Source organism: Rhinolophus sinicus, linkage group LG09, assembly GCF_036562045.2.
Source record: "Rhinolophus sinicus isolate RSC01 linkage group LG09, ASM3656204v1, whole genome shotgun sequence".
In the NCBI taxonomy this organism is placed as follows: domain Eukaryota; kingdom Metazoa; phylum Chordata; class Mammalia; order Chiroptera; family Rhinolophidae; genus Rhinolophus; species Rhinolophus sinicus.
In genome coordinates, this window is record NC_133758.1 from 79,638,333 (window position 1) to 79,663,624 (window position 25,292).

The following is a 25,292-nucleotide window of genomic DNA, read 5'->3' on the forward strand; positions in this document are numbered from 1 at the left end:
CCACAGGTTAATTTTGCCTGTTCTTGAGCTTCACATAAATGGATTCAGAGAGTGTTCTCGTCTGCATCTGGATTCTTTCATCTCAGTGGTTTTGAGATTCATCCATGTGATAGCATATATCATTTGTTCTACTTTTTTAAATTTGTGCTAAACAGTATTCCAGTGTATGAATATGCGGTGATGTTCATGCACTCCCCTGTTGGTATACATTCGTGCTGTTTCCAGCTTTGAGCTTTTGTGAATAAAGCTGCATAACTATTCTTACATGTCTCTCTGGGAAGACATGTATAAATTTCTGTCCACTGAGAGCCCTGGGAACAGCAGCATTCCAATAATAATGACTACACCCAGCACCCAATTCTTGATTTCTAAATACTGCTCTCCATTAAAAGGGAACTGGAGCTTCGTAGAGAAATATCTGATTCAAGGGGCAGGGGCAGAGAAAGTAGAAGGTGAGCCTGGAATAAGATGTTTGTTTGTTTGCTTATTCAATTATTTATTTTATAAATAACTTTTTAGATTTTATTTTGCAATCTATAGAATCCATTATTCAGCGAGAGAGAGAGAGAGAGAGAGAGAGAGAGAGAGAGAAAGGAAGGAAAAAAGGGAGGGAGAGAAGGAGGAGGGAGAGAGGAAGGGAGGTCATGAAAGTCAAGGAAATACCAAGGAACTCTTCAATACTGAAAAGGACTAAAGAGAGATGACAACCAAATGCAACACTTGATTCTGGACTGCATTCTTTTTCTGTAAAGGACATATTGAGACAACTGGTGAAATCTGAATGAGATCTGAAGATTAGATGGTAGTAATACATTGATTATGATTATGTAGGAAATGTCACTGTAGTTTAAATACACAGAAATGTATTCACAGGTAATGGTTCATCATGTCAGTAACTTGCTCTCAAATGGCTTATGAAAAAAAGCTAATTATACTGTACTCTCTACTTTTCTCTAAAATTAAAATTGGTTCTATTTTGAATAAAAAATAAAACACAACTAGGGAGAAAAACCTATATACATAGATTATATTTAAGTCTTCAAAACCCTATGAATAAAGAAACTTCCTAGTGTGAATTAACTTGTCCAAAGACAGGTAACCAGTAAGTAAGAGAAGGCAGCATTAAATAACAGATTCAAAGTTCTGTCCCAGATTTATAAAGATTGTTCCTTGAGGGAGACAATTCTGTTACATTATTTTGGGTCCTTTTAAGTTTTCCAGTTCTTTATGTCAAAAATATCAGATGTTTCTGTCTTCACAGATGAGTTTAAATCCAGTTTCTGATTCTATTCTCATTGCGTTGCTCAAAGCAGGCACATGGAGATCTTTGATCTCTTTGGGTTTCAGTTGTCCAAATTCAGGTCTCCAGTGATGGTAGGGAGAGGCTGGGGATGGCAGGGGGTGTGGGAGGGTGAGAGATGAGAAGTAAGGGAGGGGGCCAGCCGGTGGCTCAGGCAGTTAGAGCTCCATGCGCCTAACTCCGAAGGCTGCTAGTTCGACTCCCACATGGGCCAGTCGGCTCTCAACCACAAGGTTGCTGGTTCAACTCCTCAACTCCCGCAAGGGGTGGTGGGCAGCGCCCCCTGCAACTAAAGATTGAACACAGCAACTTGAGCTGAGCTGCCTCCCAGATGGCTCAGTTGGTTGGAGCGCGGGCTCTCAACCACAAGGTTGCCAGTTCGACTCCCACAAGGCATGGTGGGCTGCGCCCCCTGCAACTAGCAATGGCAACTGGACCAGGAGCTGAGCTGTGCCCTCCACAACTAAGATTGAAAGGATAACAACTTGATTTGGAAAAAAGTCCTGGAAGTACACACTGTTCCCCAATAAAGTCCTATTCCCCTGCCCCAATAAAAAAAATAAAAATAAAAAAGTGATCTCAGTCCCAACACTGGCTTTAAAAAAAAAAAAAAAAGAAGGGAGAGTATTCTTTTTCTTCAATTTAAATCTGTCTCTGCTTTTCAGAACATTCTTTCCACCTTCCATTTCTCCTCTAATGAAAACCCAATGTGAGGGATGGGTAACAAAATGTTTTGGCAATGTAGAGTATTGTGGGAGAAAGAGAAAACCATTATATTTCCTTCTCCTCAACCTAAGAAAATATAATGATATAGTCCATATATCATTATATAATTTTTTCACATACTATAAAAATTCATTTGCATTAGGACCTTTCCACATGAATATTTAAAGTGCCAGTGTTTCCAGCATTCTCTAAATGAATGCTGCAAGATCGTGGTTCTAATTTGATATTCCATTTTTGTCACCAGCTCATCTAAGTATTGACAGATCAAATTCTTCATTCGCTCTTATGTCAGATAATTTTTTGAGCAAGCAATTATTAGTTACTAATTTGCCATTTGTCAGAAGACAGTTTTAGTCATTTAGTTAACTATCAAATCTCTAGTCTGGGGCTCATTCTGAGATATGGTTACATCTTATAAATAAGTACACTTCTGATTCATGAAACTAAATCTCCACCTTTTTCCCTCCGTCTTCCAAGGTCCTCTATCTCCAAACACTTTACTTTCATTGCATTCTATTACATCTCTGTTCAACTGTAAAGACTCTCTGCATCCTCAAACTTTTCTTAAAAGATTTTTTTTGGTTGTGATAATATAGTCAACATCTGGCTTTTCTCTGCTGATATATTTAACCATGAAACCCGCTATTACAAGATACTTCTTATTTTCTCCAATTCATATGAGGAAAGAAGGGTTATGTCTTTCCTTACTTCCCACTGCCCTTTAGCTGTCCTCATGCAACTTCCCCCTTTTGCTTTCCATGCCTTGTGCCACCTGCCACCTATACTTGTGTAGCCTGGCTTTCTAGGCTACTTTGGCTATGATTAGTGGGAGTATATCAAAGAGGCACAAGAGCCAACTGAAATAGCTTCTAGTCATAAAAGCTGGAACAATTTGACCAACAAAATAAAAAGTAGTACTGGATTGTAACCCAAAGTATGGGTTATAAATACCTGTGAGTCCATACTGATCCAAAAGAAAAAAAGAATAAATTAATAAATGGGGAAGAAGAAATAGATCTCCCATGCAAAGTACATCCAAATAATTTATGTAGACACTCCACCCTCAAGAAGGGGAGAATAACGCCCACTCCTTAAGTGTGGGCTGAGCATAGTGACTTCTTTCCACAGAGTATGTCGGAGGTAGGGGTGGAGGTGTTGGCAGGAGAGTAACTTTAGAGTCAGAACCCTGACAAAAAGTACCTCAGCCAGGTGATCAAGCGTCACATTCACAGTGGGAAGAATGTGAACAGCATGTACTTTTGATATGATATGGTGAAACTGGCCCTTTACCTCTGTGGTCTTCCTTCCCAAAACCCATAACTTAAGTCTAATCACAAGAAAAACATCAAATGCCAGTAGAGGTTGTCGTACATAACATCTGACTGGAGCTACTCAAAACAGTACAGATCATCAAAAACAAGGAAATGAGAAAAATTCACAACCAAGAGGATTCTAAGGAGACACCACAACTAAATGTTAATATGGTATCCTGATGGGATTCTGGAACAGGAAAAGTACCTTAAGTAAACACTAGAGAAATCTAAATAAAGTGTGGACTTTAGCTAATAATATTGTATCAATATAGGTTCATTAATTATAATATTCCATATTAATGAAAGACATTAATAACAAGGGATACTGACTATGGGGTATACAGGGACTCTGTACCATCTTCTCCATTTTTCTATAAATCTAAAACTGTTCTAAAAAATTAAAGTCTATTTTTTAAAAAGACAGTTCTTGGCTACATCTAAAGTTGATCTCTAAGTCTGTGCCCTTCCTCACTGTCTACCAATGAAAAATATAAATTTCTTAGCTTAGCATCCAAGGACCTAGAAAATTGCAAAATATTGTCCCCTGATACTTCACAATTTTCCCTGTCAAGAGGTGACGTCTCCTTTCAACTCATACATGAGCTTGGTCAGTGACTTGCTAATGAGAAACCACTAGAGGCTTAAAAAGTGCATGAACATTGAGTCTTGCCTCCTTTGCTGCACTTGGAACACTGCTGCCATATGAACAAGCCCAAGCCAGACAGCTGAAGTGACAACATGGAGGAGAACAGCCACCAGCCATCAGCCTATCAACTAGACACGTGAATGAGGCCATCCAATCCCAGTTGTTTTCCAGCTGACTTCAGTTAAATAAGTAAACCAGGTGAAACAGCAGAAGAACTGACCAACTGCTATCAGGCCCAATTGCCAACCCATTATGTAGTGAACTAATAATTGTTTTAAGATACTAAAGATTGGAGTGTTTTCTTACACAACATAGCAGCAAAGACTAACTGATACACCCCTCCATTATTTTACACCACTCAAGTCACATTTCCAGCTTTGTTTTCCAGAATTCCCCTATGCTCTACCTAAATAACATGGTTTATTTCCCAGAAATTCTTTCCACTTTCCCGAATATTTCCCTCACGAAATTTCCTCTGCCTGAACTGCCTTTACTGTCACATCTCTACTTAAGGAAATGTCACTCACCTTTCCCTTCTACAGAAAGTTTCATATATAAATAAAATGAGGGGGAGAAAATTTGTTTTCCAGAGTTCCTCTTAGAAAGTGCATAGTATTCTCAAGAAATGCCTTGGTTTGAAGAGTGAGAGCCTGAAGGGCATTGCATGGATTAGCATATAGACTCAGCTGCAGAAACAGAAACCCAAAATATAAATGGATTAAGAAGAAGATGAAAGTTTCCCTCTATCTCATGTAACATTCAGGGCATGATCAATCAAGGACAGGCATAGGGACTCCATCGTGTCAGTCCATCTTGTGGCTCCATTATTCCTGTTGCCCTAATTTGCATAGTTCAAGATGGTTCATCACCACCACATCCACATTCCAGCCAGAAGGAAGAGGGAAACATGAAAAGGAGGGCAGGCTCATTCCTTTGGGAAAAACCCAGCTGTTGTACATACAAGTTCTGCTTACATCACATTGGCTAGAGTGATAGTCATACAATTATACCAAGCTGCACAGGAAGCTAGTGAAATGTAATGTTTTCTTGGCACTCAAAATTCTACTATATTACTATAGAAGAAGGGAAGAACAAATATGGGATTCAGTAGTAGTCTCTACCATAAGTAAGACATTAGCCTGCTAAAATGCTATACATAAGACAAGAAGAGGAATTGGTTTTATTCCTGAGAGGTAGGAGAGAAAAGGAAAGAAAGAAGCCAGGAAAATGGTGGAAGGCTGTGACTCTTCCCTGAAATTTTAACTCTCCCATAAAGCCTCTATATTCTTGGAATGCAGGAATGCCTGTGGTTACTGAAGAAACTTGATTCTTCCATGCAAAATAGAGCATATGCCTGGATGCAAGAAATAAAGGAAGAGAGAGTCAAGATAGTGTAAAACCCTGAGGAAGACTATGGAAAGCTTCAAACATAACTGGACTTTGGAATTGGCCATTTGAGGAAATCTTACATTGATTTCATGAGATAGGAGATAGGAGGCCCTAGCTGATATGCGAGTACTGCCACAATTCCTTTTAAAACCCACAACTTTTACACAAACAAGGGTGCTAGATGCAGGATTATGCTGTGGTGTTTTTTTTAACTAAAAAAAAATGGCTTCTTCTTTTTTTAAATCAGTGTAGAGTTCCTAATTATGCTTCTTATAGGAAGCATAAAGTTAGCAATTTGAGAGAGCTTTTAGTTAGGCTTAGCATAGTGTTAGTTTTAGAAACTGAAAATAGACATGAAGCATGAATCACTTTCTTAACTGAAATGTAGGCTAAATGTAACCACCACAGATTTTAAGAATTTCATCTAAATTTCTTCTGAGTCACATTTTGTGTGCTGACACTGAGATATCAGTAAAGGAAACAGGAGGAACTGGCCAATTTCTGTCTTTCCAAAAAAGTCCAAATGGACTATAGTTTATCATTTTGGTGGAAACAGCACAGCAAATGGACAACTAACTGTGCACTCTGACAGATTGCAACATGCCTGATTACAAAATAATTCATTGCTGAATAGACCTCTTCACCAGTAAAAGTTCTCATGGAGAAAGTTTATTTAGAACCAAATAAACCTAAACCAAGAGTAATTGAGAAGCCCTAAGTAAGCTTCCGTATGTAATTTTTCACAGAAAGTGACTTTTTAGATGTTAACCATGTACAATATAAGAAGGCCCTCTTAGAATAAATTCCTCGTTGAACAAGTAAGTTCTGTCCTTCCTATGTAAGTTGTGGGAGAACAGATGTTGAAAATGCCTGGTCAACTAAGAAACACAAGACTGTCCTATTTGAGCTACTGGTGGGTATTTCAATTTTCTGCCTAGATATTCAGGTAATCTCTATGTTACTAATTACTGACATGTATAATTCAGGTAATTTCTATGAATAGTTCATAATATAATAATACAATAAATATGGGAATATCTATTATACTCATTCTTTTTCTATATATATTGCAGTTTGCAAGTGCTTGTGACAGCTATATTTTAAAATATGTTGAAGGTAATATGTAACAGAGAAAACAAAGAAATGTGTCCTAAATGAAAAGAACAGGAGAAAACTCCAGAAAAAGAACTAAATGAAATGGAGGCAAGCAACATACCAGATACAGAGTTCAAAACAACAGTTATATTGGGGCGGTTGGTTGGCCAGGGGTTTACAGCGCAGTACTCATAACAGCAAGGTCTCCGGTTTGATTTCCACATAGGCCAGTGAGCTGTGCCCTCCACAATTAAATTGAAAACAACGACTTGACTTGGAGCTTAGCTGTGCCCTCCACAACTAGATTGAAAACAATGACTTGACTTGGAGCTGATGGGTCCTGGAAAAACACACTGTTCCCCAATATTAGTTATAAGGACACTCAAGGAACTTAATGAGAACAACAGATATCACAAGCACAAAGAAGGACACAGAACATAAAAGAGAACCAGTCAGAAGTGAAGAATACAACAACTGAAATGAAGAATGCACTAGAAGGAATCACCAGCAGATTAGATGGGGCAGAGGATCACATCAGTGATTCGGTAGACAAGGTAATAGAAAACACCCAATCAGAACAGCAAAAAGAAAAAAGAATGCAAAAACAAATGAGGATAGTGTAAGAGACCTCTGGGACAACATCAAGTCAAACATAACAACATTTGCATCATAGGGGTGCCAGAAGGACAAGAGAGAAAGCAAGGGATTGAGAACCTATTAGAAGAAATAACAACTGAAAACTTTCCTAATCTGGAAAAGGAAATAGATATACAAGCCCAGGAAGTGCAGAGAGTCCCAAACAGGATGAACCCAAAGAGGCCCACACCAAGACACATAATTAAAATGGCAAAGGTTGAAGACAAAGAGAGACTCATAAAAGCATCAAGAGAAAGGCAGTTAGTTGCCTACAAGGGAGCTCCCATAAGACAGTGAGCTGATTTTTCAAAAGAATCTTTGTAGGCCAGAAGGGATTGTCAAGAAATATTCAAAATGATGAAAATTGAGGACCTACAACCAAGAATACTCCACCCAGCAAGGCTATCACCTAAAAATTAAAGGACAGATAAAGAGCTTCCCAGACAAGGAAAAGCTAAGAATTCATCACTACCAAACCAGTATTACAAGGAATGTTTTAGAAGGACTTCTTTAAGATGGAAAAAAAAATCAAATTTATGAATAATAAAATGTCAATAGCTACATATCTATCAACAATTACTTGCAATGTTAATGGATTAAATGCTCCAATCAAAAGACATGGGAGCATGAATGGATAAGGAAATAAAATCCTTACATATGCTGCCTATGACAGCCTCACTTAAGATTGAAAGACACAAAAGTAAAGGGATAGAAAAAGATATTTCATGAAAATGGGAACAACAACAACAAAAAGCTGGAGTAGCAATACTTTCACCAGACAAAATAAACTTTAAAACAAAGGCTATAAGAAGAGACAAAAGAAGGACCCAGCAATCCCACTTCTAGGTACTTATCTAAAGAAAAACAAAATGCTGCTTCAAGGGAACATGTGCATCCATATGTTCATTGCAGCATTGTTTACAATGGCCAAGATGTGGAGGCAGCCTGGGTGTCCGTCGATGGAAGAATGAATAAAGAGGAGCCGGTACATATATACAATGGAATATTGCTCAGCCATGGAAGGGAATGGGTTCTTGCCATCTGCGGTGGCATGAATGGACCTGGAGGGTATTGTGCTGAGTGGAATTTCAGAGAGAAAGAGAGATGCAATGCGATTTTGCTTATATGTGGAATCTAAAGAACAAAATTAATAAAACAGAAACAAACCCATAGATAGAGAAAACCTTTTGTGGGAGGAAAAAAGGGAGAGGATTAAAAAATACAAATTGGTTGTTATAAAGTAGTTATGGGCATGTAGGGTGTAGCATAAGGAATATAGTCAATAATATTGTAATAACTATGTATGGTGTCAGATGGTACTAGATTGATGGGAGGGGGTTGGGGGTCAGGGTGAAAAAGGTGAAGGGATCAAGAAGTACATATTGGTAGTTACAAAATAGTCAATGATACGGTAATAACTATGTATGCTGTTAGGGTGCTAAACTAGTCAGGGGGATCACTTCTTAAATTATGTAAGTGTCTAACCACTGTGCTTTACACCTGAAATTAATATAAAATAATATTGAACATCAACTGTAATTGAAAAATTAAAAGGGGGGCAGAAAGGTGAAGGGGAATAAAAGGTCCAAATTTCCAGGTATAAAACAAATAAGTCATGGGGATGTAATGTACAGCATGGGGAATATAGTCAATAATATTGTGATAGCGTGGTACGGTGTCACATGGTTGCTGGATTTATCATGTTGATCACTTCTTTAGGTATACAAAGGTTGAACAACTACAGTGTACCCCTGAAACTAACATAATATTGTATGTTAGTTACTTTTTAATAAAAATCTTTAAAAAAGAAATATGTAACAAATTTTTTTCAGCTCTCACATAAAAAATTTCCCAAATCCTAATCTTGTTAATAGCTTTATCTCCTGTGTTATGCTTATTACCACTTCTATACCCTATTACCACTGTCTTCTCCATTGCTGGAAAGGACTCAGGTGGATACCCCACTTCTAGCCTTTTGAGACTTAGAGGCATCTTTGTAGTCTTCAGAATGTACTGTGATGAGTTGCTTGTTTCCTAGAACTACTGTTAATTTCCAGGTACATGTTTCCTCCAATCTCCATTACCTATGGTACAGTTGTAAATTGGAATTCCAATTCTGGGTATCTATCTATTCCATATCTCCAAATTTTCAAAATCTGTCACAAGAGTAAAATAATGAACTATAACATGTATACATATTTTGTGCAAACTTATACTAATTACGAAAATCAAACACCACTTAATACAAATGCTATATGTCAATTATTCCTTTACTATAATAATATTTTTGACCTATTAATGGCTTGCTGTTCCCTCAGCACTATCTCATACCTGTTATTCTTCCCCTACCAAAAAGGCAGCTTTGATAGTTTTTGATACACTGCCTCAGAGGAAGAACATACATACAGGCTAGAACAAAAAAGTACATTAAATTTTTGAATGGATTTTTATAAAATTATGCTGTAATATTGAAATTGAGAGCCAGAAACTATGAAGATATAAAAAGTTTGGGGTTTCCTAAAAACTTTTCTTTAAAAACTAAGAAAAGGGCCTGGACCACCTAGGTCAGGGTTCATATCATGGACCAGAGCACGAAGAGAATCTGATGATATGAGAGCAGTTGACACAACCAAAAGGAAATACAAAGTTTGAACAGCTGACAAGTGCTAGTAGGTACCTGAGAACGGTCCCCCATATGCCTGCCATACCCTTCTTGGAGTCAAAATCCTAGGTTGTGGGGAGAGAATGGAATAGAAACCCCAGATAAATTTGTGGGGATCTCAGAGAAGTGAATACTTTCTTGCAGGTTTAGTCCAAACGATTCCATGTTCTGGTTAGCTAGTGCTGAAAAAATAATCACTCCTAAACACAGTGGCTTAAAAACAATAATAATCTTTTTATTATGGCTCATAGTTTCTGTGGATCAGGATTTTGGGAAAGGCTGGGATAAGCAGTTCCAGCTTACCTGTTGGTCTCTCATGCCTTTTATAGTCAGGTAATGGCTGGAGCTGTAACAATGGATGGAGGGTGTCCACAAATCCATTCAAAAGATGAAGCCCAATCCCTATCCCCTTGAGTGTGGGCCAGCTTTAGTGTCTCACTTCTAATGAACAGAATAAGTTAAAAGTCACAATGTGTAACCTCTGAAACTAGGTCATAAAAGACATTGCAGCTTCCTCCTTGTTCTCACTCTTGGATGACTTGCTCTTGGGAAAGTCAGTTGCCATGCTGTGAGGACACTCAAGCAATCCTATGAAAGTCCCACATTGTAGGAACTGAAGCTTCCTGCCAATAAATGGGGATAAAGCCTCTTGCCAACAACCATGTGAGCCATCTTGGTCTAACCAACTAGATCTTCCATTCTCAATGAAGCCTTCAGATGACTGAAGCCCCAGCTGACCTCTTGATTGCAACCTCATGAGAGTCCCTAAGCAAATCACCCAGCTAAGCTACTCCTGAATTTCTGAGCCACAGAAACTGTGAGGTAATAAATACTTGCTCTTTTAAACCACTACATTTTGGAGTAATTTGTTATACAGCAAGGGATAATGAATGTGGAGGGGAGGCTGAAGAGGCTAAGGGCTCTCCAGTCATCCTTCTCTTTTTATATGGTCTCAGGGCCTCTCTATGTAGTTTTTCTGAATGGGCTAGTTTGGGCTTCCTCACAGTATGGCAGCTGAACTGCCTACATGGTGGTTGCTTACTTGGTGGCTGATAGGCCTTTTATGATCTATTTCCAGAAGTCACATAGCACCACTTCCTGCATACTCTATTGGCTAAAATAGCCATAAAAACTACCCAGTTTCAAGGGTGGGGAGTCATATAGCTCCACCTCTTCATGGGAAGGGTGTCAAAGTTTTATTGCATGAAGAGCATGGGATAAGAAATACTGTTGCAGCCATCTTTGGGAAAGGCTGTCTTCCACATGGCAAGTCTTCCACATTTAAGCCAAGTGTCACACACACAACAGGGCATTTGAATCGTAGATTAGCAGAGTTGTAAATTTAGGAGTCATCAGTGTATAGAGAGCAATTCAAGCCATTAGAGTAGATGATATCACTTAGGAAGAGAGGATAGAATGAAAAAGAGATGTAGGCCTAGGAGGTCACCATGAAGAACTCTGAAATTTAAAAGCCAGGCCAGCTAAGAAGTGTTCGGAGAAGTAGGAGGAATTCCAGAGTAGTCGATCTCAAAATCAAGAGAAAAAGAGTATTCAAAGAAGGAAGAGGTGGTCATTTCAAGAACAAATGCTGCTGAAAGATTAATTTAATGATAATAGAATATTATTCATTGGATTTAGCAATGATTTCAGTGGCCATGTTGGAGGCAGAAACCAGACTATCGTGGATGAAAACATAAAAGAGGGAACAAGAACAATCCTAGGAGGAAGATGAGATCAAAAGCATCTAAGAAGGAATTAGCCTTGACTAAGAGAAGAAACACCTCTAGGACTGGAGGAAAAGAGTTTAGGATGAGCACAGATGAGCATGTAAGTTAGGGGTAGGAGGCTACTGAGGGAGTTAATGCTTACAAGTCTGTAAAGGTCATGTGCTGAGAGAGGTAGAACAAATAACTATCAGTGTCTGAGGAGCACTCTGGAGGCTTGTTACTGGAGAAATGGCAGATTTATTCCTCATAAACCTGTATGTGTATGATCTATGACTTAAAATTTTTCATTGAAATTGAATTTTACATTTTATTGTTTAAACAACAATAAAAACAAGTGAAATCAACCATTTTCTTTTTATTTAAAATTTAATAAAAATAAATCTAATAATATCAATAATATCAGATTTTACTACCACGTGAATATGGGGATTGTAGGAAAACCCTGGTCATTTGTTGCATCCTACTGTCAGTTAAAAGGCTACCTGTCCTAGGGAAATATAATTTTTAAATCCTTCATTCAAAATATAGGTGCAGTGAAGGGCAAAGTAGGAAAGGCCTAACAGCAAAAGTTTCAGATTTCTTTTTGCTTTTACCCATTTGAAAAAACAGATTGCTTACAGAGTACTATATTTACTACGACCTTTTCAAATAACAGTTATTTATAACATTATATATGAGACATTGTTGTTATCATGTATTTTTCCTGCAATTGGTCTACAAAGGTAGAACAGCATGGGTTCCTTCTCAGAGGAGAGTCTTATGGAAATTTGTTACAGGCTCAAGATCAAGAGTGTTCTCAATATATGATTCCATAGCAGATGGCTCTTTGGCAAAGGATAAGAAAGAAAAGACTGCAGCATCATGTGAAAATGGACTCCTATTCAACAAAAATAGAGCTTATCCAATTATAATGGAAATAGAGAAAGAAGTTTCACCCTCAGACTATGGCTGTAATAGTTGTATGTCTTCTATATCATGTTGAACCAACACAGACCAAAGTTCAGCATAAATGTAAACCTCTAGTAAGGAAACAAACAGACACAGAAAAAAGAAATTAGTCATACTGTGACTGCATGAGTTGCATATTTTTCTAACCTTAGGTTTGCTAACATCAATATATTACTGCTTCAATAGCTACAATTATAAAACATGATTGTATATAATAAAATTCTCAAATCTGAACAGATGGCCCAAGAAACACTGCTTTTCTAATTCTCATTTCCCCATTTCACTAAATTAAAATTATTTACTACAGGTCTTCACCCTGTCTGTTCACTTAAGATTCAGTCATTATAACAAAGTTATTACACTCTGCAATTTAATTTAATATGGTTATATCTAATATAATGTAGATATTCTTAAATTAGGTAGTTATTAAAAGACTAGGTTGATATTTCAGGTAATTTTTTGAGAGGAATAACTTGCTCAGTCAACAGTGTTTTCCATTGAGCTTGAATTTTAACTCTAACAACTTCAGGTCAAGAAAGATCTTTAGCTTGTATGTGTTTATACCGTGTTTCCCCGAAAATAAGACCTAGCTGGACAACCAGCTCTAATGTGTCTTTTGGAGCAAAAATTAATATAAGACCCGGTATTATATCATGTATGTTATGTATGTATATTACATTATATTATATTATATTATATTATATTATATTATAATATATTATATTATATTATATTACATTATATATTATTATACCCGGTCTTATAGTAAAATAAGACCAGGTCTTATATTAATTTTTGCTCCAAAAGATGCATTAGAGCTGATTGTCTGTCTAGGTCTTATTTTTGGGGAAACACGGTATGCATCTGTTGCATGTATATTAAGAATACACTTTGCCCAGAAACATGAAAACAAGAAAGAGTTTACAAAAAAGAGTTACAGAGAAACAAAAAACTTAAAACAATGGAACTTATTCCTTTCCATATATATCAGCAACAGACTGCCATTTTGAAAATTAGTTTAAAACAAGTTTTAAAAAATCTACAAATAGACCACCTGTTAGCTATTGTTATTTCAATATCAATCTTAACATGGTAAAGAAAATTTTTATATCCCAATCCTCTTCATTGAAACAGAATTGTTGCCCTAGCAAATCCTACTCAACAGTCAAATAATGAAATTCTCTTTTACTTTTCTTAATTAAATTCATTGTGGTGATATTGGTTAATAAAATTATATAGGTGTACAATTGTATAAGTGTACAATTCTGTAATACATCACATATATATTGCATTGTGTGTTCCCCACCCCAAGTCAAATCTCCTTCTGTTACCATATTTACTCTTTTCTGCTTCTCCCCCTCCTCCCTGTCCTTCTGGTAACCACTAAACTATGAGTTTTTGTTCCTTTGTTTGTCTTGCTCATTTATTGCTTTCAGTTTTATATCCCACATGACTGAAATCACATGGTTTTCAACTTCTTCTGACTTATTTCATTTAGCATAATAATCTCAAGATCCACCTGTATTGTTGCAAATGGCAGTATTTCATCTTTTCTTATGGCTGAGTAATAGTCCATTGTATATACCATGTTCCCCCGAAAATAAGACCAGGTCTTATATTAATTTTTGCTCCAAAAGACACATTAGGGCTTATATTCAGGGGATGTAATCCTGAAAAATCGTGATAGGGCTTATTTTCCAGTTAGGTCTTATTTTCGGAGAAACACGGTGTGTACCACATCTTCTTTATCCAATCACCGACTGAAGGACACTTCTGTTGTTTCCGTGTCTTGGCCACCGCAAAGAATGCTGCAATGAACATAGGGATACATATATCTTTATGACTAAATATTTTCAGATTTTCTGGGTAGATACCCAGAAGAGGGATTGCTAGGTCATATGATAATTCTATTCTTAACTTTCTGACAAACCTCCATACTTTTTCCCGTAGTGGTTGTAGCAATTTACATTCTCACCAGCAGCGTATGAGGGTTCCTTTTTCTCCACAACCTCTCCAACAGTTATTATTTGTCTTGTTAATAACAGCCATTCTAACAGGTGTGAGGAGGTATCTTATTGTGGTTTTGATTTGCATTTCCCTAATAGCTAGTGAAGTTGAACATTTTCTCATATATCCATTAGCCGTTTGTATGTCTTCTTGAGAGATTTGTCTGTTCAGGTCCTCTGCCTGTTTTTTATTGGATTGTTTTGTTGTTGTTGTTGAGTTGTGTGAGTTCTTTATATATTTTGAATATTAGCCCCTTATCAGGGGGGTTGTTTGCAAATATCTTCTCCCATTTGGTTGGTTGCTTCTTTGTTTGGTTGTTGGTTTCTTTTGCTGTGCAGAAGTTTTTTAGTTCAATATAGTCCCATTCATTTATTTTTGTTTTTACTTCCCTTGCCTTTGAGGTCAAATTCAGAAAATCCTCTCTAAACCCAAGGTCCATAAGCTTAGTACCTATGCTTTCTCCTATGTGTTTATTGTTTCAGGTCTTATATTTAGGCCTTTTATAAATTTTGAGTTAATTTTGTGAATGGTGACAGCAGTCTAGTTGCACTTTTTTGCATGTGGCATTTCAATTTTCCCAGCACCATTTGTTGAAGGGGCATTCTTGTCTTCATTTTGTTTTTGGCTACTTTGTCAAAAATTTTTTTGCCCATATATATGTGGGTTTATTTTGGGGTTCTAAATTCTATTCCATTAGTCTGTATGCCTCTTTTTCTGCCAATACCATGCTGTTTTGATCTTGTGGTTTTGTAGTATAATGTGAAGTCAGGGAGTGAGGTACCTCCAGCCTTGTTCTTTTTTCTCGGGATTGCTTTGGCTATTCAGGGTCTTTTGTAATTCCATACAAATCTGATGATTTTTTTGGTCCATTTCTTTTAAAAAATGCCATTGGGATTTTGATGGGGATTGCATTCAATCTGTATATTGCTTTCGGTAATATGGCCATTTTAAGTATGTTGATTCTTCCAATCCATGAACATGGAATACCTTTACATTTCTTTGTGTCTTCTTCAATTTCTTTTTAATTGTAATCTTGTAGTTTTCAGAGTACAGGTCCTTCACATCCTTTGTTAAGTTTATTCCTAGGTATTTTATTTTTCTTGCTGCAATTGCAAAAGGAATTGATTTTTTCATTTTTTTTCCTGAAATTTCATTGTTAGTGTATAGGAATGCAATGGGTTTTTGTCCATTGATTTTTGTATCCCACAATTTTACTGTATATTTATTGTTTCTAATAGTTTTTTTTTGGTGGAGTTTCTTAGGGTTTTCTATATAAAGAATCATGTAGTCTGCAAAAAGTGACAATTTGACTTCTTCATTCCCAATATGGATGCCTTTTATTTCTTTCTCTTGCCTGATTGCTCTGGCTAGTACTTCCAGTACTATGTTGAATAATAGTGGTGAGAGGGGTACACTTGTCTTGTTCCTGATCTTAGAGGAAAAACTTTCAGTTTTCCACCATTGAGTACGATATTGGCTGAGGGTTTGGTGTATATGGCCTTTATTATATTGAGGTATCTTTTCCTGCCTTCCATTCTTTGTTCTTCTGATGGATAAAGACAAATAATAATATCTGACATTATTGAGCACTATTTATCAGATATTGTTCAAAATGCAAGACCAATTAACATTGTCCATCTTTCCTAATATTTGCAAATTAATCTGATGATACCAAGTGATTTGATTCATATCTTATCTTAATCTCTCATTAAGTTGTTAACCATGAGCAAGTTTTATGGGCAATAATTTAGTAAACTGGTACTTTAACCAAGAGTTTTGTACAAAGATACATTGAAAAACACTACTTTAATGTAAGCTGCTCCACTAGAATATATATATGCCTTAAGGGCAGGGATCTTGTTTCTCTTGATCTGACCACATTCCCTATGCCTAGAATAGTACTCAGCACAAAGTATGTGCTCAGGAAGGTCTGCTGAATGAAAAGAATGAATGAGTACCAGAAATGTGCTAATTCCTGAAAGACATAAGGTTACACAGTTCCATTTCTTTGTCACTGCATATTTTTAGTAAGGGAATTGGATGTACATTGCATAAAAGAGGACTAATCAGCGCTGAGCCTCTAAATGCTGGAGGACCTTTCATGTTTTGATTTCAAAGCATAATCCCTTTGGTTTTACTATTGTTGAAGCTGTCATTGGTCGACCATAGTGTATTACTGACAAATTCAGGCCACAGATTTCCCATCTGCTGTTGAAGCTACTATTACTCTGGAAAGAAAATGGAAAAAAAAAAAAAAAAAAAATCTTGCTAAACAATAGGGACATCTGCTGGTGAAAAACGTAATGTTTCTATCCTCAAAATTCTGCATCTAGATGAACAGATTTGGGCAACGAAGTTTAGAGTAACACCGAACCTTTGACATCTGTGAAAATAACCTCCTCCCACTAGAGTAGTAATAAAAGGTAACATTTGTTTGTTTTATTCCAGAGTTGTCCAAAGAGGGAACACTATCTGAAAAACAACTAAACTCTCCTGTAGTCAGTAACTACTGCCAAAGAATAATAGAAATGGCTAGCTCCCTGATCTTCTGGTTTAAGATACTCAATTATCTTTGATCTCAACAACCATTCAAGTGTCTGATAAGATAAGGTACTGTGTCATATGCTGAAGCTATAAGACAAGGCAGAGTGGCAGATAGACCAGCATCTCTGGCATGTGCTAATGTCTAGCCTTAGAGGAGTAGACTTAAACTCAACATCTGTGAGAGACTGAGCCTACTTACAAATACTGTGTCCTTACCATGTTATGTATATATGTATATGTATATGTATATGTATATACATATACATATACATATACATATACATATACATATATATATACATATATACATATATACATATATATATATATATATATATATATATATATATATATGCCAGTTGCTTTCCACAAGTACCCTCCCACAGTAGATGAACAAATGCTGTCCCACCCCTCATCTCCTATGGTGGAGATTTCTTCTCACTTTTCAGTCTGTGTTCAAATGTCTTCTCAGAAAGCTCTGCTCTGAACTCTCTAAGTTCACTTTCAGAGCACCCAGTTTGTATCCTTCATAGAACCTATGAAAATTGGCAATTATTTGTTGCTTTACTAATATACTGTCATTCTCCCTATGCTAGGTCTTTGAATCTGGGTTTAGACATACTCCCAATTTTAGTAATGTAACTTAACTGTTTTGTTTTGCAACATAAAATTTTCAAGGACATATGAAAACTTTTATCCTCATTTGCTGGGATTATCTGAAGTCTTAGTTCTCCACTCTCTTTAGGAACCAACTTTTGCTAATGTTCCCTTAATAGACTCAGTAAAGATCTGCTGCAAGAGAAAAACAAGTAAATAGGGTATGGAGAGGTGGTGACCAGGTTGAGAAATTAAAAGTATGGAGATGAGACACTGACACAAAATGGAGGACAGGAAAAGGCTTATAAGATGGAGTGCCATATGCCCCAGAGAAAAGCCTAGAGGAAGAATACCAGACAGAACAGGACCTGGAAGAGCCTGATATGTGGCCCTAACTAGGGACAGTTTGTTCATTCCTCTACTAGCATAGGAATCCCCATCAACTCTCCAGAAGTTTTGGAAGGCCTTCCAGTATATACCCATCAGCTGTATTAATAGGACATAGAGACTGTGTAGGAAGACAATGGACCACTCAGCAACTGTATTTTTCATTTGCTTTGAACAAAAACACTTGCAAACACCTTTTTTTCTGAATCATACCATTCAGGACATGAGACAACAGAACCTGCCTCTCAGTATTTGAAACACTTTTATATTAATATATCATCCTTTAGTAAAAGAAAGGTAATTGCATCTATATTCTATCACTGGTGAAGTTCATTAAATTGCTGTAAAAAAACCTGGAGCCCGAGTTAATTATAACTCACAAAAGCATCAAATACCATGACTGTGTTGTAAATACTTTTATAAAAATTTCTATTTGGGATAGAATTATTTCTCATGATTTTTCTACAAAATATTTAATTCCTAGTTAAGTAAACCCTGGGATATATTAAAAATCTAATGCATTCCCTAGGTACACGTTCACTAAGTAGGGAGGTAGGAATAACCTAGGATGTAACTGTAGAAAGTTGCCCTAGGATTCAAATTATTTTATGGATAATCTTAAACTGATTATGCAAATTAAAAATATGTAGATGTTATTATAAATTTACTTTTTCTTTATTAAAAGAAAAAAATGGTTCACCCTCACAAACACCAATCTGTTCTATATGAGCTTTTTGTTTTTGATTTCACATATAAGAGATCGTACAGTATGTCTTTGTCTGACTTATTTCACTAAGTCCTCTTAGTGTCTGACTTATTCCTCTAGGTCCATCCATGTTGTAGCAAATGGCAAGATTTTTTTTTCTGGCTGAATAATATTCCATTCTACATATATACCACATTTTCTTTATTCATTCATCCATTGATGAACATTTAGGTTATTTCCACATCTTGGCTATTGTAAATAATGCTGCACTGAACTTGGAGGCTAATGTATCTTTGGAGTTAGTGGTTTTGTATTTGTCACATACTCAAACCTGGAATTCTTAGGTCATACAGTTCTATTTTTAATTTTCAAAGGAACCTCCATAATCTCCATACTATTTCAACAGTGGCTGTACCAATTTACATTCCCACCAACAGTGCACAAGGGTTCCCTTTTCTCCACATCCTTGCCAACACTGGTTATTTCTTGTCATTTTGATAATAAACATTCTAACAAGTTTGAAGTAATATCAATATCATCTCATTGCGGTTTCTATTTGCATTTCCCTGTTCATTAATGAAGTTGAGCATTTTTTATGTGCCTGTTGGCCATCTGTATGTCTTCTATGGAAAAATGCCTGTTCAGATCTTCTGTCCATTTTTTAATGGGATTGTTTGGCTTTTTTTTTTTTTTTTTTTTGAGTTGTATATTCTTTATATATTTTGGATATCAGCCCCTTATCAGATATGATTTGCAAATATTTTCTCCCATTCTGGTTACCTTTTCATTTTGTTAATGGTTTCCTTTGCTATGCAGAAGCTTTTTAGATTGACGCAGTCTCGCTTGCTAATTTTGCTTCTATTGCTTTTGCTTTTGGTGTCAGATTCAAAAAATTATTACCAAGAACTATGTAAAGGAGCATACTGCCTATGTTGTCTTCCTGAAGTTTTATGGTTTCAAGTCTTATGTTAAAGTCTTTAATCCATTTTGAGTTAATTTTGGTGTATGATGTAAGACAGTGGTCCAGTTTTCCCAACACCATTTATTGAAGAGACTGTCCTTAGATGGATGTGATTGCGATTTGGCATCGTTGAGATGCCTCTTCATTGAGACAGCTCTGTGGCAGCTGGTGGGGCATGTAGCTTACATGGACGTGCGCAGAGGCTGCTGGCCTGCTACTGCAGCCTTAGTACCTGGGCCAGGACAGGCAAGTCAGGATGCCCTGAGGCATCCCTCACTCCTGCTGTCTTAGGAGCCCTGGCTCCAGCCTGTCCTCCCACATCCCACTGCCATCAATACTGCCACACTTCTTTCCTGGGCTTCAGATCCCAGCATCGCCCCTCACAAAACATGACTCGCGATTTCAAACCTGGAGAGCTTATCTTCGCCAAGATGAAAGGTTATCCTGATTGGCCAGCTCAAGTAGATGGAGTTCCAGGTAGAGCTATAAAACCACCCACCAACAAACTACCCATTTTCGTTTTTGGAACTCATGAGACTGCTGTTTTAGACCCAAAAGATGTATTTCCTTACTCAGAAAATAAGGAAAATTACGGGAAACCAAATAAACAAAAAGTCTTTAATGAAAGTTTATGTGAGATATTAACAATACAAAAGTGAAATTTTCAAGGCAACAGGCATCAGCTAAATAATCAAATGCATCATTTGATGTTGAAGTTGAAGAAAAAGAAACTAGTGTTTCAAAGGGAGATACTGACCATGAAGAAAAAGCCAGCAATGAGGATGTGACTAAAGCAATGACATAACCACTCCAAAAGCTGCCAGAAGTGAGAGAAAGGCAGAAAAGCAAGTAGAAACTGAGAAGGCAGGAGTAGTGACAACAGCATCTGTTCATCTAAAAGTGAATCCTAAAAGAGGACAACTTACAGCTACAGAAGTCAAGATTCCAAAACTAAGAGGTAGTCCTAAAATGGTAAAACAGGTCTGTCCTTCAAAGAGTGACATAGTAACTGAAGAAAACAAAAGTAAGGAAAAGGGGTAAAAGGGAAAACAACCCAAAAAGCAGCTTACAAAGGATGAAAAAGACCAGAAAGAAGAAGACAAAAAAAGGGGAAGAAAGAAGTTGCGTCAAAAAGGAAACAAATCCAGCTAAAACAAGGGTTACATCAAGCTCTGATTCTGAAGAGGAAGGAGATGGTAGAGAAGGAAAGAAAGAAGAGAAAAGGCAGAAGAAATTTTCAGACTGCTCATAGAAAGAATATGCTGGAAGGCCAACATGAGAAAGAAGCAACAAATAGAAAATGCAAGCAGGAGGAACAAACAGACACTGAGCTGCAGAACAGAGATGAAGAGAGAAGCCAGAACTTAAGAAAGTGGAGAAACGAGAAACATCAATGGATTCTCAACTTCAAAGGATACATGCTGAAATAAAAAAAATCACTCAAAATTGATCATGTTGATGTGAACAGATCTACTGAAGCCTTGGATGAACTTGCTTCACTTCAGGTCACAATGCAACAAGCTCAGAAACACACAGTGATGATTGCAACACTGAAAAATATACGGGGGATTCAAAGTGAGATTATCATGGAAAAGTCTACAATGTTGTATAACAAGAACATGTTTTTCTTTGGTGAAGGAGATTCTCTTATCACATAAATGCTGAATGAATCTCTTGCTGAACAAATACAGCATGAGGAAGCAAATAAAACCCAAGATCACGGGAAGAAAAGGCCAAACAAAAAGCTTGAAAAGGAACAGACAGGTTCAAAGACTCTAAATGGAGGATCTGATGCTCAAGAAAGTAATCAACCACAACATAAGGGAGATGGCAATGAAGAAAGCCAAGGCGAGGCCAGCAGTAAGAAAAACCATCCATCGCTTCTCGGCCTTTTGGCTAAGATCAAGTGTAGTATCTGTTCTTATCAGAAAAAGCCATCCAGTGAAAAGAGACTGAAATATCTCTGAAGGACTCTACACTGGATAACTAGGTTGACATACCTAGAATATAAAGAATATTTGAGAAGTTTGTAATGGTTTTCATTTGAAATACTTAGACTGTTGAAAGTTAAATTTTTACAAGCATAGGTTTTGATGCTTAAAACTTGTTTTAAGGGAGGAAATCCCTTTATCTTTGTTTAAAAGTAATTAAGCATTGCTTAATTGTACTTGTGCAGTATTAACAGCTACATTATACAGTAAATGTGAGGCAAAATCCATTTAGGAAATGTTGAACTTCTTTTTCAGACATTGGTTGTAACATATTTTCAATTTGTGTGTGTTAATGTGTAATTGACAGTAGAAAAAAATTATATCTTTAAAACTGATACTTGTATAAAGCTTTCCTCTTTTCCCAAATACCATGGGTTTTATGCATAGTTTTAACAAATATTGGATTTATCAGACTGTCTTTCCACTGTTAGTGGGTTTTGTAGAAGTTACGCATTTTTATGGTAGATAAAATGTTACTTCTGTACAAGTATTCACTCCCTCCTATCTAATCTCACAGTCTACTAATATTATACTAATGCTTTGTAACAATGTGGTCTGTATGCCTTTTTGCATGACAACTAGATATCCAACTGACATCAAACTGACAATTCTCCAAGGTACAAAACTCATGTTAACTTTTGAAGGTAATTTAATTTTGTGGCTGGGAATTCAGTGAAGTCACATGACTTTCCTGCAGAAAACAGAATGGGTGTATATAGGAATGTTCTGTCCTTAAGGTTCAGCCATCTAAGAGCTTTTACAGGCACTAGTAGCTGAAACTGAAAACTAAATGATAAAAGTTTATTCTTGAGATAGTTCTGAATTTTCAAAAAATTCATACTCATTAAGGAAGTCTCTAAGTAGTATTTTTTTAATTGGAAAAAAATCCACGATGCGTATGCATTAAATAAAAGTAAATACTATATAAGGAAACTAACCTACTTGAAAACATGGTGTCATGCAGGGTGTCATGTGGGGTCTTTGGTCCCGCTCCCCACATAAGAACGCAAGACATGGTGAGAGCAAAAAGGAACACCCACGGAGCCATAGAGAGGGGAGTCATACCACTATAGTCTCGCTAGCAGCTGGTTTGGAGACACAGAAAGCAGGAGCCACACGATCTGTAACTTGCCGTCCACGTCTCTGTCTGCCAACCAACCAACCTCACTTGCTAGCTGCAATCCGCCGTGCCAACTGCAATCCACTCTTACTAGTTCAGACACCATCTTCTTGCCAGCCCCCCATTTTCTACTAGCGTAGCCATGGCAGTTATATTAGTGGCCAATGGCTCACTGGTTACAGCTGACGGCCAACTAGCCACATCTGATGGCCATCCAATCACAGTTGATGGCCATTTACTACCCGAGTGAGCACCTTTCCATGTGAGGGTGAGAGCCTGGAAACTGCGCTCCTTACTCTTCCCCCACACATGGCTATATCAGAAGGGAATGTTTATTTCTGTACCATACACATGACAGGATTGCAGAAAGTGGGAACAGTGCTCTGAGGCAGTAGACAAAATAAAGGAGTATTTTTTTATAGTCTGTATATTCATGTGTATTGACTAAATTAGAGTGAACCAAGGTTAACACACAAAATTTAAGGGTAACTTCACATTTCTTAGATATTTTTATTAGGTCAGTTGGCAGTTTTTAGTAGCTGAAAAAAACTTTGTGTTTTGAAACTATAAATATGGGGAAAAGGCTTTTAATTCTTGAGTGTTTGTGTGTGACATGCATTGTATGTTGTGACCTCTCGGAAAATTGTTTTCATCTATAGATGAAATGTTTGAATTATTTCAATAATTGGCATTTTACTTTTGAGAGGTCTTACAATGGAACTTAGGGAACTTTTGCTATTGTATCTGTTTGGTTCTTTATACAATTAAAATTTGGACAGCTTTATTCTAGTTAGGCTGTGTCAACATGTAAACTTGTTTTGATTAAAGAATTTTTCTATCAATCTCTACTAATAAATTACTTCTTTGCTATTTAAAAAAAGAGAGACTGTCCTTTCCCCATTGTATATTCTTGGCTTCTTTGTAGTAAGTTGGTTGACTATATATGTATGGGTTTATTTCTGGGCTCTCTGTTCTATCTCACTGATCTGTATCTGCTTTTATGCCGACACCATACTGTTTTAATTACGATAGCTTTGGAATATAGTTTGAAATCAGGGCGCATGATGCCTCCAACTTTGTTCATTTTTCTCAAGATTGCTTTAGCTATTTGGGCTATTTTGTGGTTCCATATAAATTTTGTGTTTTATTTCTGTGAAAAATGTAGTGTGCATCTACACATAGTTGTTGGATGCAATAATATCAGTTAAGTCTAACTTCTAAACTCCTGTTATCCCAGCAGCTAAAGACGCAGAGTACAAAAAAATCTAGTTTTATAAACAAGTAAAAGGAAGTCAGTATCATAAGAGCTGTAATAGGGTTCAGACCACTCCATCTTTCGATTTCCACAGCCTTGCTCTAAAACCAAAAACAAAATCTCTGCCAGGGTCTCACGCTCTTAAAGATTGGTCTGGGGGCGGGGCCAAGTATTGGTCTTCTTTAAAAATCTCCCCAGCTAGAAAAGCAGTGCTTTAAGATGGACTGTGCACTACAGAGGAGCATCTTACTACACAAAGACAGGATGCATTTCACCAAGAATTGCCTTACACGTCCAAATAGGTTAACACTTCACTTCCAGCGCCTACAGCAAAACAGACCAAGTGGGAAGGGCCAGACGCACAATTCCCGTCTTTCTTCTGCACTCAGGCCCCGCTTTCAAGCCGGTCCACCCCGCAGCTCCCTCCGTTCCGAGCCCCGGATCATTATCAAACTCGGCCCCGAGCGTGGAGCCCAACTTTCCACAAGGCCAGAAGGACCACAATTGGGCCCCCCAAAAGGGCCTCCTTTATACATCAGCAGCGGGATAGTCCGTACCGAGATTTCATAGGAGGAGATGAGTCGGACCACTAACCAACATCACACAGACCCAGGCTGCTGCTTCAATAACCCAGGATCTTTCTTCGCGCTCCAACTTCGCCGGAAGTGACGCCAGCAGTTGGCGCGCAGGGCCGCCCCAAGGGAAAGGAGAACGGGAGGGGGAGCGTGTGGGGGCTGGGGGGCGGGGCGCGGCCGTAGCTCCATTTCCGGTGGCTGGTTGCGCTCGCTCACTCCAGCTGCAGCCACTCTTGCCCGTGGCTGCTTCCTCCATCCTGGTATTTTTTGGAGCCTCCATCCTGGTTCTTCCAAAGTGCCCGGACCCAAAACAGGAAGTAAGTGCGATGGAACCTTCAGGTCCCAACCGCCGCCAGGGCCGCTCCGCCCAGTGGAGCCTGACCGGCCCCCTTGCTGCCCGCCTGCTCTCGCCGGCCCGCGCAAGCTGCCGGCCCCCGGGCACCGCGGGCGGGGTCGGAGCTGGGCCTTCGTGACGCTGAAGCTGCCGACCCCGCACGCTCAGGCCCGGGCCTCTCTCTCGGGGCCGGGCCTGTGGCGGTGGCTCAGGCTGCAGAGTAGGGTAGCGAGCGGTCGCCGAGGCACAGCAGTGATTCGACGGGAGCGGAAAATGGCGGCGGCTTCCGAGGAGCTAAATGGCGCCGGGACCCCTGGGGGTGGGGTGGGCCGGAGCTTCGGTAAAGAATTGGACCCGATAATGCGGAGAATAA

At 37.9% G+C, this 25,292-nt stretch overlaps 1 protein-coding gene, 1 long non-coding RNA gene and 2 pseudogenes across 8 annotated transcripts in view; 3 read left to right on the forward strand and 1 right to left on the reverse strand.

Annotated features, from left to right (window-relative positions):
* Positions 1 to 24,718, reverse strand: part of LOC109457094 (uncharacterized) — a 69,201-nt gene extending 44,483 nt beyond the window's left edge. The window contains exons 1-2 of the long non-coding RNA XR_012498869.1: positions 24,568 to 24,718; positions 21,063 to 21,194 (exon numbers count right to left, since the gene is read on the reverse strand). This is a non-coding gene — a long non-coding RNA (uncharacterized LOC109457094). The remainder of the gene's footprint in view (positions 1 to 21,062; positions 21,195 to 24,567) is intronic.
* LOC109457099 (PC4 and SFRS1-interacting protein) lies at positions 19,983 to 21,634 on the forward strand (annotated as a pseudogene).
* Positions 21,521 to 21,721, forward strand: LOC141567014 (U2 spliceosomal RNA; annotated as a pseudogene).
* Positions 24,719 to 24,760: 42 nt separating the features above from the next.
* DMTF1 (cyclin D binding myb like transcription factor 1) overlaps positions 24,761 to 25,292 on the forward strand; it is a 45,252-nt gene continuing 44,720 nt past the window's right edge. For 4 of the 7 annotated variants that reach the window (XM_019749749.2, XM_019749752.2, XM_019749751.2 and 1 more), the window contains exon 1: positions 24,762 to 24,902. The gene's annotated coding sequence lies outside the window, so the exon portion shown is untranslated. Of the gene's footprint in view, positions 24,903 to 25,292 lie in introns of all 7 variants that reach the window. The other 3 variants (XM_074340669.1, XM_074340673.1, XR_012498868.1) reach the window with 2 other exon arrangements.